Here is a 12,833-nt window from a genome sequence, read left to right on the forward strand (position 1 = left end):
TTTTTTTTTTAAAGAAACTGCCTTAAAACTATATTGCTGGGTCTAACAAAATCTAATGGGGATTTAAGGCATTTAAGGGCCTTTTTGCACATTGCACTTTAAACAGGCTGCTCCAGTATACACTCTGTCAGTAATACATGAGAATATCTGCTTTCACACACTTTCACTACTCAGTAGAATACACAAAGAATTATAGCTCTTCACAAATTATTTCTCAAGAGGGAACAACTTAAACTTTTCCACTTATTTTGTGATAAAAGACTTGGGTATTACTCTGTCTGCATTTAGGTTGGATACTTGACTTAAAAAAATATTTACAATTGACACATAGTAGTTGTACATGTTTATGGGGCACAGTGTGTGTTTTAATACATGCTTACATTATTAATACTCAAATAAGAGTAGTTAGTGTGTTCATCACAAACCTTTATCATATTTTTGTAATAATAATTTTCAAAAATCTCTTTTGTAGCTATCTTGAAATGTACAATACATGGTTAATATACTTTCTATAGTCTATATATTAAGTACTAGTTGGATGAATCATATTTTCTCCCATTCTGTAGGTTGTCTGTTTGCTTTTAGGATTTCTTTCTTTGCTATGCAGAAGCCTTTTAGTTTGATGTAATCACATTTGTCTATTTTTGCTTTTATTGCTTATGATTTGAGGTCTCATCCAAAAAATTTTTACCCAAATTATTGTCATGAAGCATTTCCCCTGTGTCTTCTTCTAGTAGTTTTATAGTTCTGGTTCTTATATTTAAGTCTTTAATACATTTTGAGTTGATTTTTGTATAAGGTGAGCAGTGAGGGTTTGGTTTCATTCTTCTGCCTATAGATATCCAGTTCCACAGCACTATTTATTGAAGAGACTGTATTTTCCCCAATGTATGTTCTTGGCACCTTTATTTTAAAAATCAGTTGGCTATAAATATGTGGATTTATTTCTGGACTTTATTCTATGTCATTGGTCTGTGAGTCTGTTTTAGTTACTATAGTTTTGTAGTATACTTTGCAGTCAGGTAGTGGGATGCCTCTAGCATTTTTCTTTTTCTTTAAGATTGCTTTGGCTGCTGGGAGTCTTTTTTGATCCATATGAATTTTAATATTATTTTTAACATAGAAGATACAGCTCAAATTTTCAAGAAATAGCCCTCTTGCCTGGAAATATTCCCACTTTCTTTTTTCCTTCCATAGTACATGATTTTTTAAGGATCTTTTGAAAAAAAAGTATTAGATTTTACCTAAAGTTGTTTTACGTAGTTGATAAATGATAGACTTAATAACTACAAGTGATAAGAGATCATACTGAGGTAACATTTAGAATACATAATTTGAGACTTTTTTAAAGTTTCAAATGTTTCTTTAATGATGATCACCAGATTGTAGGCCTTCATTTTGCCCTGGCCAGCATTCCTCATCTTCTTTTTTTTTTTTTTTTTTTTTTAACTTTTTATTATACTTTAAGTTCTGGGGTACATGTGCAGAATGTACAGGTTTGTTACATATGTATATATGTGTCATGGTGTTTTGCTGCATCCATCACCCAGTCATCTACATTAGGTATTTCTCCTAATGCTATCCTTCCCTTATCCCCTCACCCCCTGCTATCCCTCCCCTGGCCCCTATACCCCCACAGGCCCCAGTGTATGATGTTCCTCTCCCTTCGTCCATGTGTTCTCATTGTTCAACACCCACTTATGAGTGAGAACATGCAGTGTTTGGTTTTCTGTTCTTGTGTCAGTTTGCTCAGAATGATGGTTTCCAGCTTTATCCATGTCCCCGCAAAGGACATGAACTTATTCTTTTTTATGGCTGCATAGTATTCCATGGTGTATATGTGACACATTTTCTTTATCCAGTCTATCATTGATGAACATTTGGGTTGGTTCCAAGTCTTTGATATTGTGAATAGTGCCGCAATAAACATACATGTGCATGTGTCTTTATAATAGAATGATTTATAATCCTTTGGGTATATACCCAATAATGGGATTGCTGGGTCAAATGGTATTTCTATTTCTAGATTCTTGAGGAATTGCCACACTGTCTTCCACAATGGATGAACTAATTTACACTCTCACAAACAGTATAAAAGTGTCCCTATTTCTCCACATCCTCTCCAGCATCTGTTGACTCCTGATTTTTTAATGATCACCATTCTAATCATGATCAAGTTAGCTTCATCCCTGGGATGCAAGGCTCGTTCAACATATACAAATCTATAAATGTAATCCATCACATAAACAAAACCAAAGACAAAAACCACATGATTATCTCAATAAATACAGGAAGGCCTTCAACAAAATTCAACAGCCTTTTATGCTAAAAACTCTCAATAAACTAGGTATCAATGGAACATATCTCAAAATAATAACAGCTATTTATGACAAACCCACAGCCAATATCAAACTGAATGGGCCAAAACTGGAAGCATTCCCTTTGAAAACTGGCACAAGACAAGGATGCCCTCTTTCACCACTCCGTTCAACATAGTACTGGAAGTTCTCGTCAAGGCAATCAGGCAAGAAAAAGAAATAAAAGTATTCAGTTAGGAAAGCCGGAAGTCAAACTGTCTCTATCTGCAGACGACACGATCGTATATTTAGAAAACCCCATCGTCTCAGCCCAAAATCACCTTAAGCTGATAAGCAACTTCAGCCAAGTCTCAGGATACAAAATCAACGTGCAAAAATCACAAACATTCCTATATACCAGTAATAGACAAACAGAGAGTCATATCATGAGTGAATTCCCATTCACAGTTGCTACAAAGAGAATAAAATACCTAAGAATACAACTAACAAGGGATGCGAAGGACCTCTTCAAGGAGAACTTGAGACTTTGGAGAATTTTAATTTCAACAGCACAAAAAATGGACTGTTAGAATATGAAATAGGTGATTTTTAACTTTAAAATAATTTTTATTATACAAAAGTTGCCACATAATTAAGTATTTCTCTACTTTGTACATAATTATTCTTACTCTCCACAGGATGGCTGCTTAACTTCTCATCTGGTCATGGCAAGCACTAAAATTTTAACAGAATAGGCGTAAAAATGCCTTAGGGATTTAAGTTGAAAGCAGTATATTGGTACATGGCTTTGCACCCAATATCAGGAATGTACAAATGTCTTTTTATTCAAAAATACAAAATAAATTATCTATAGGTCTGTACAATGACAGTGGTAAACCATTATATGTTTTGTCTATTGAAACGAGTAACTGATGGTCACAGTGATTTCTTAAATATCAGCCAGCCTTTTCTTCAGTCATGTTCTCCAACTAACTTCTCTGAGACTACCTTGAGCTTCCTGTCACAGTTCATTAATATAGGTAAAGCATTATTCTAGGAATTAGAACATGCCACCTCCCATTCTTTACACTTCACCCATTCCAGGGTGCTTCTCTTCTTTAGGAATTTTTATGACTATAATTTCTGCTGTAGTTATGTTGAGGCCACCCCAGAAGCAGCCAATAAAGCGATTTTCACAAACTTTGTTGGGTCAATGATTTATTTTTTCTACCATATTCACAAAATCTCTGATCATGGCATCATAAGCAACTTCTGTGGAACTTTGCATAATTTTCTCAACTATAAAACATCCTTCAACATTTGCATTTTTAGCAATTGCCATTGCAGCAATTTTGAATATTCTAATTTCTATACCAAGGTTTTGATCTTCACTAGCCGAAGACAATGAGTACAAGGCTGGAATGTACTGAAGCAGGGCACAGTCCCCTCCCAGAACAATGCCTTCTTCAAGAGCAGCTGTTGCGCATTAAGGGATCTGTAACTCTGTTTTTCTTTTCATTCGCTTTGACATCACTTGTCCCACCAACCTTCAGCGCAGCTAATCATCTGAAAGGTTCTGCAGCCATTCTAACAGTTTTTTCTTTTCATATTCTCTAATTGTGACATCCAACTTCTCCATGATTTCTTGAATATGATTATTTCAATTTGAGCCTTGTCACATTTTCCTTTTAAGAGCATGGCATCATCTTTGATCACGATGGCCTCTCCAACTTTACCTAAGTCACGAGGCTGCACAGCTTTAAGATTTAGGGTCAAGTCCTCTTTTCCAAACACTGCACCACCAGTAGCAATAGCCATATCTTTAAGCTGTTTCCATTGTCACCAAACACTGGAGCTTTGCTACAACCTGAAGACCAACTTTTAGCCTATTCAAAATGAATGTACTTAGAGCTTCTCCATCAATATCTTCAGCAATTATGCCCGAAGGTTTATGATGAGCATTGGCAACTTTAAGAGCAGGTACAATGGACAGGACATTAGAAATTTTCTGTTCACTCATTAAAACATAGGCATCCTGGAATTCACATTTCTAGCCTCCTGATAATAAAGTATGGAGAACTATATCCTCGATCAAACTCCATGCCTTCAATTATGTCTAATTCATCATTCAGTATTTTTTCCATCCTTTACTGTGATGGCAACCTTTCCTCCATCTGTCTCCATTTGTAGAAATTGTAGCAACCTGACCAACTTCTTCAGGGGTAGTCACAGGTTTAGACTGTCTTTTAACTTTAGCAATTACAGCATCAACAGCTAACATCACACTTCTCCCCATTTCCAATAGATTAGCACCTTTGCTCATCTTTTTGAAGTCTTCCTTGGCAATAGAGCATCCCAGAACAGTAGCAGTACTAGTGTCATCCCCAGCCTCTTTCACTTGTGTTATTGGCAACATCTTGAACAAGTTTAACTCCAATAATTTTATATTTATCCTTGGAGTCAATAGACTTTTCAACAGTCATACCATCTTTTGTTACTTTGGGACTTTCACAGCTCTGTTCAGTAGTCACTGCTCTTCCCTTTGGACCTATTGTAACACCTACAGCATTGGCTAAAAGGTCTATATCTTGCAGCATTAAGGCTTAGGCATATACACCAAATTTTACATCTTTAGCATAAGCCCAAGTGAGATGAGGAGCCAGTACCCTGGACACCGGTCTCATCTAGTGAAAGACTGTGAGTAATGGAAGCATTTCTCGAGAGCGGTAGCAGTCAGTGAGGAGAAATCGGTGATTTTTAGCCCAATAATAACAGAGTGATATAAAGAGAATTAATTTAAATGATTAGTTAGAATTGCTAGATATTAAAGCATTTTAGGAAAACATTTTACGTAGAGTCATTCTAAAAGTGCAGATTAAATAAATTTGGATACATACCATACATTGTCAGTATATGTCATTTATTAGTCTGAAAATCAATTTTTTCCTTATAAACAAATGGTATATTTTTCATTTAATATCAACTTTTTGCATTTTCTAATATTTTCAATTATGTCAGATAAAACAATATGTGATAATCCACAAGTTTTAGTTTTTACTTTTATCACTGAAGACTCCTTGCTAAAAACAATTCAGCACAGCTTACACAGAGTTTACAATTCATATCATATGCAGGAAATGATTTACTACCTTCTCCACTCAGCTTTTCCTTTAAGAAGACTGTTACCCCAATCCCAATAAGGAACTGCTCTGTGCATTTACAGGGAAAAAAAGGCATGAGTTTCCTTGGCAACTGGAGCCATGTGCAGTCTCTCAGAACAGCTCCTCCTACACTCAAGTTTCCTAGGTAGCAGGCTGCATATATTTCATAAAGACAATGGGATAATGGGACAGTTATTACCCTGTTCAACCTTGCATGTGAAAAGCTTCAATGGGAAAGATGCATTTGCTATAATAACTGGCAATTTGAGGGAAAATATTAATTGTATAATGAGGTTGCTTCCTCTTTCTAATTCAGGTTGAACAGTTTAATTGAAGGTCCAAAATATATTAGATATTTGTCATTTTTTTTTTTTTTACAAGTGAAAATAGGTACTTTCCATTCTACTTCACCCTCATCACCCACTACCAAATTAGCAGCTAAAGCTAAAGGTGAGCTGCAGGTGAGCACTTTAAGGATAAATAGTGGTTAGTTCACAGTACTGCTCTGAAGCAGAAAAACTAAACCTTAATATTGCATGAATGCAAGAGACCCAACTTATCTGAAATTGACTGTAAAGTGTCACAAAATCTTAAAACATCTAAAGAAAATTTGTCTGTAGATCTAGAAAATAGCAGAAGATGAAGCCTGAATAGCCTAAAGAACATAGAAAATTTTAGTAAACTAAAAATTAAATGAGAAATTTGATAAAATTGATTATATACAGTCAATATACTGTTTTGTCTGGACAGAGGGGTGGGAGAGAGAAGTTAAGAGAATGTATTTAAATTATATAGATGTCTCTGTTTTTCCAGCCTGAAAGTATTTGAAAGAAATCAAATTAAAGGGCAGCTGTGTATTATTATTAAATGTGGACAAAATTTTCTGGCTAATTAGGAAACTTTCTAAGTCAAATATTGTTTTAAAATTATTTTTGAAACCTTTTTAAACTCTTAATTTTATATAATAGCAACTTCTATTCTCTGACGTGCAACTCTTATTCATTCACAAACCAATTAAGTCTAATTATCTATTGAGTTGCGCACAAAGAAAAATAACAATTTATATGTAATTAATCAGCTCTGGAGCACTGTGAATTTTAAATTCTGTGCAACTAGAGGAGTTCAGATTACATTGTTTAAACTTGTTTTGCTGAATACTTAGCAGAGCATCTTGACAATTAGAACTTAAAGGGGAAAATACTATAAAATGCTCTTTTTAATGCTCTTCTTGTAAATTAAATCATGGGACATTCTACATATGACTATTTTGGAACAAAATATTCAGATGGATTTTTAAATAAAAATTTGGGACATGAATGTTGCATATTGCTTTTTCAAGTATAATTATATTTAGTTTCTCTCCTCTGTCACAAACGTGCACATGTGTGCACACATATGCACACACACACACACACATACACAAGCACATTCTTTTTATTCAATTGCTTTCATTGGATTAATTGAAATACTATGTTTTCCCCTAAGTGCATGATAGACATTTCGTCAGGTAACATGTGTATAACATTACATGCCTATTTTAAATATATGTTTTACTCTACTATAAATTTAACATAAATTACTGAAAAATTTCTCCTGTGATGGACACTTAGTTTATTTCAATTGTATTCTCTGTCTGTCTCTCTCTCGTGCTTTTTGTGTTTTGTTTTTTCTGTTTGAGTGATTCCAAGAAGTGGAAACTACAGGATTTGAGAATCTGCTGTGGAAAGTGATTTTGAGATTCTAATATGGATTATAAATAATTTATGACAATAGCATAGATTTCTGAAATTTGGAATTGAGAGTTTTGTGCATAATAAGGTATGCCTAAAATACTACACCTGCAGGTTTACTTGCTCACTATGCAAATTTGCTAAATTTGATTTAGGAGCATCCTTCTTTAATTATGTTCTTATTTAAGAGTAACTTCTTTTCTTTCTCAGAGTTCTAAACCCACTTTCTTCAATTTTCAAAAGCAAAAGTGCAAAAATAACACTAAGAATAGATATTTACTAATTTAGTTATCTAGTAAGTTTTGGCTTTAGTATGTGCTAGGCACTATTAAATATTTACTGTGATGTAGGATCAAATATGAATTATTAATATCAGTTAATTGAGTATCATTTTCAACTTTTGGTCTTATTTTCAATATAATTTTATTAGGTAATTCTATTTACCTTTTTGTGGGTATGTCTAACTATTGTATAGAGCCCACTTTCTGGCTGTTTCTAAGACATGGTTTGTTTTGTTTTTAACCAGGGAGATGTTTCCCATTATCCTTGATAATGTACCATGAACATATGAAAACATATGAAACATATGAACATGATAAAAAAAGAAGAGGAAATTCACTAACATCTGATTGGCTGTATAGAAACAAAGTTTATTCTGGTAAGTTACAAAACTATGTATTATTTATAACTAATAACTACCTGCCTTGCAGCATAGTAATTCCAAACAAAAGATCTAAAAGCAGTTTAGGTACATCTTCTACTATAGTTGAATTTTGTCTTACGGTGAATAAAACTAAATTTGAAGCCATATTTAATGTGTACGTTAGAAATACAAATTTAACATTAATTGCTTAGTTTATATATTACTGTACTTCATTTAAGAAAAAGATGTGTTTAAACTGGACAAAAGACATTCATTTAGTTTGACAAATGAATAACTTTGTCCGATATTGCATACAGAATCTCCTACTTGAATGGATTACTTGGAGATTGCCTCTAAGCTCTTTTTCATATCTAAAATACTCTAATACTTGTAATATGGTTCATTTTATAAGCTTTTGGATGCTGGTGAACTTGTTCTTTTTAAATCACGTTATTAGCTCCATTAGCCACTGCTAAAACTTTCAAACCACTTGTTAACAAATCCACTGAAAAGAATTTTCTTTTTTAAAAAAGAAAGGAGACTATTCCAGTGAGCAGTTTGCAAACAGGGGAGATGTTGCCTTCCTTACAAAGCAAAGGTGTGTTTGGAGAGAAGAGAGACTGCTCTTTTTTCATAGAGAGTCCCATTCAGGTTCCCATTCTGGTCTGCTTATGCAAATGAGGAATACAAACTTGTTTAGTTCTTATTGATTGGTGCAGCACACAGTCTGTTGGTTAGGTCCAGAAAGCAAAATGGGATTTTAGCCTGAATGGCTACAGACAGTTATAAAAGTCCCAAAATTTTAGGAGTGTCTCTGGGTTTCCTAGGAATGCAGGATACGTGTGTGACCCTTACAGTCAGCAACTGGGAGCTTGGCTCTATTTTGAATTTAAGCTCAGTTAGCCACTCAAAATCTATCTTGAAGGATTGGCTCTTTCAGGATTCACATCCTTTTCAGCAGAATTTTTAATCTTAATTTAAAACTGGCAAAGTAATAGTCTTTAATTAGTTAAAGTTATGGTGTAACTAAGACACATCTCTTTAAAAAGCTTGGCTGTTTTGGAAATAGTGAAGATTGCCTACATAAAAGTGACAACTAAAATTTCACAAGTAAACCAATTCATTTGCAAATGGTATGGATACATGATGAAGAAACCAACAGTGTCACAGAAACAATATTCATTTTCAAGCATCTCATTGAGATGCACAAAATAGAACTTTTATTAATCTTTTATGAGATGATTAAAAACAGTCTGAAAATCTAAAAGACTATAGATAACTTTCAATTTTGACATTTCCAACTATATTCATTGGGTTTATAAAAATCTACATGTAAACATAGGCTTTACCCTCACAAAAATGTGCCTCGCTTTTCTCTGAGATAATATACACACTCATATACAATCTATGTCATATGCAAGGAAAAATATTCAACTATATTTACTCTGCTCAACAAACATTAAACTGCTTATTTTTCAACATACTATTAAATGACATACTACTAATAACATACCATTTATAATTACTATTAATAGTGTACTAATAATATATTAATAACATTAACACACTATTAATCATAGCATATTATCAACAAACTATTATGTCACATGTATTTAGCTCTTCAATAAAAACCTTCTTGTTTGCCATTTGCTTATTAAAAAGTATCATAGGAAAAGGTGAAATATATCTGCTGAAAAATAATATGAAGTATCTTCTTTCTCGAACATCATGTAAAATAAACTATCTGATTAAGCAAGTGTATATTGTCTCATTATCTTAAAAAATTTTTATACATAGCTGTTTAAACTTTTCTGTAGTTTTGCTTTATCAATTTTTAATGTATTGGACAAATACAAATAGATATAAGTAATATTAATATGATTGACAAACTATAATCATAAACCATGAACTGACTTTCCAGCCCGTGAACTAAAATGTAATCAATAGCTTACATTACCTATTGCTACTTTCTGTCTTTCTCCTTGTGTCCCTATGTATTTTATATATTTTATTATGTAAGAGAATTCTTCAAATAGTTTATGAAAATGTATATTATGAAAAAACTTGCATGAATTTATTTTTTGCATCAAAATAAACTCCTACTAACTTGTTGTAACATGCTTGAAAATCATCTAGTTTGAGGTACTTAAGAATAACCCATCAGTTTGAAAAGAGCTTTTATCAGAGCAACATGAATTCTGTTAAAACTGAAGCAAGAACAAACATTAATTTTATAGTGAAGCTTGGGAGGAAGAACGATGATTGATCATTAATAATTAAAATCATTGATCATTAACAATTAAAAGATCATTGATATTTTATAAAGAGTTTATGGAGACAACGCCCTCAAAACATCATCTTACAAATGAATAACTCGTTTTAAGAAGCGATGAGACAGTGTTGAAAATGAAGCTCGCAGTAGCAGACCATCCACCTGAATTCGTCGTTCATCTTGTCCATGTGCTAATTGAAGAAGACCAATGATTAACAGCACAAACAACAGCCCAGGCCATAGACGTCTCAAATGGTTTAGCTTACACAACTCTGACTGAAAAATTAAAGTTGAACAAACTTTCCACTTGATAAGTGCCAAAAGTGTTGTGCCCAGATTAGCTGCAGACAAGAGCAGAGCTTTCAATACAAAGTTTAAACAAGCAGAATCAAGATCCCGTAGCGTTTCTTCAAAGAATTATAAGAGATAAAAACGTGGCTTCACCAGTATGATCCTACAGACAAAGGACAATCAAAGCAATGGCTACCATGTGAAAGTGGTCCGGTCAAACAAAAGCAGACTGGTCAAGAGCAAAAGTTATGGCAACACTTTTTTGGGAGGCTCAGGCCGTTTTGCTTGCTAACTTCCTGGAGAGCCAAAGACTAATAATATCTACTTATTATGATAATGTTTTGAGAAAGTTAGCCAAAGCTTTAGCAAAAACACCTAGGAAAACTGCAATAGAGAGTCGTTATCCCCCATGACAAGGTACCTGCACATTTCTCTCATCAAACAAGAGCAATTTTGTGAATTTCAACAAATTATTAGGCATCCACCTTCCAGTCCTGATTTTGCTGCTGCTTCTAACTTCTTTTTGTTTTCTAATCTTACCAAAACGTTTAAAGGACACACCCATTTTTCTTCAGTTAAAAATATAAAAATAATCATATAAAAAAGTTGTTAAATCAGTTGTTGTTCTGGTTAAAGTCCCAGGACCCTCAATTCTTTAGGGATGAACTGAATGGCTGGTATCATCTCTTACAAAAGTATTTTGAACTTGACAGAGCTTAGGTTAAGAAATGTTTATATTTTTATTCTTATCCTTTATTTCTATTTTTAATGCAATTTTGAAGTTCTGTTGTATATATATGTTTTTCAAAATAACAAATGTTTATTATTACTACCCTTTAAGTTCTGGGATACATGTGTTGTTCATCTTGTGCATGAGGTAATTGAAGAAGACCAATGACTACTTTGTTACTTAGGTGCACACGTGCCATGATGGTTTGCTGCAGCCATCAACCCATCATCTACATTAGATATTGCTCCTAATGCTATCCTTCCTCTACTCCCCAGCCCCCAACAGGCCCTGGTGTGTGATGTTCCCCTCTCTGTGTCCGTGTGTTCTCATTGTTCAGCTCCTACTTACGAGTGAGAATATGCGGTGTTTGGTTTTCTGTTCCTATGTTAGTTTGCTGAGAATGATGGTTTCCAGCTTCATCCATGTCCCTACAAAGGACATGAACTCATCAATTTCTCTTGTTAAATCAGTGAAGGAAAGATAACATTGTAGATAGTGTTGAGAGTCTAACCTCTTACTTAATGTTATGCTTTCAGGTCTTACTTAATGATGTTCTACTTCCAAACTCTATTCATGTTGCTCTGTACAACTAATTTCCCTGTTGTCTTATTGTGTTGATATACCATATTTTATGAACTTGAATTGCTTTTAGTTTTGCTTTATTGTTTTGTTTTGTTAATACAGACTTTTGATGAGAATATACTCTTCTGCATGGTACACACAGACAAGAGTTTGGATATAGGTCTATGAATGAAATTACTGGGTAAAGAGGTATACAGATATTTAGCTTTATGAGATTGTGCTAGATTGTTTCAAAAATGGTTACAATCATTTTACATTCTCATAAGAAAGGAGATCATGGTTGTATTATTTGACTTCTTAATTTTGAAAACTTAGAATGTATAAAGTTTTTCTGGTTACTTTAATTCATATTTCTCAAATTAACACTGATTTTTGACAGCTTTTCATATGCTGATTGACTTAGTTTCTCTTCTTTTGTCATGTGTTTGTATTATATTTTTTGTATTTTTAAATTTATAAATAATAGCTGTACATATTTTAGGGATACATGTGATATTTTGAAACACGTATACAATGTATAATGCTCAAATCTGGGTAAATGGGATAGCCATCACCTCAAACATGTATATTTTGTGTTGAAAATATTACAGTTCTCTTCTAGCTATTTTGAAAACTACAATAAATTGTTATTAACTGTAATTTCCTTATTGTTATGTCAAATACTAAAATGTATTCCTGCTTTTTTTTTTTTTTTTGAGAAGGAGTCTCACTCTGTCGCCAGGCTGGAGTGCAGTGGCCCGATCTCAGCTCACTGCAACCTCCGCCTCCCAGGTTCAAGCAATTCCCCTGCCTCAGCCTTCTGCGTAGCTGGGACTACAGGCGCATGCCACCACACCCAGCTGATTTTTTTGTATTTTAGTAGAGACGGGGTTTCACCATGTTGACCAGGATGGTCTCGATCTCCTGACCTCATGATCTGCCCTCCTCAGCCTCCCAAGGTGCTGGGATTACAGATGTGAGCCTCCTTGCCCAGCCCATTCCCGCTATTTAAATGTACTTTTGAACCCATTAGCCACCTTTCTTCATCTCTCCCTCTCCCTTCTTTTATCATGTGTTTGGCCTACTTTTCCACTGGACTGCTTCACAATGTGTTACCTATTTTTAGAAACACTTTATATTCTACCTGC

The 12,833-nt window shown here is 33.9% G+C and overlaps 1 pseudogene; it reads right to left on the bottom strand.

The window, feature by feature from the left end:
* Positions 1-3,357: 3,357 nt before the first annotated feature.
* Positions 3,358-5,011, bottom strand: LOC105729196 (60 kDa heat shock protein, mitochondrial-like; annotated as a pseudogene).
* Between the last annotated feature and the right edge of the window lie 7,822 nt (positions 5,012-12,833).

This window comes from Aotus nancymaae, unplaced genomic scaffold (genome assembly GCF_030222135.1).
Source record: "Aotus nancymaae isolate 86718 unplaced genomic scaffold, 86718_ANA_hifiasm-v0.15.2.pri h1tg000043l, whole genome shotgun sequence".
NCBI lineage: Eukaryota > Metazoa > Chordata > Mammalia > Primates > Aotidae > Aotus > Aotus nancymaae.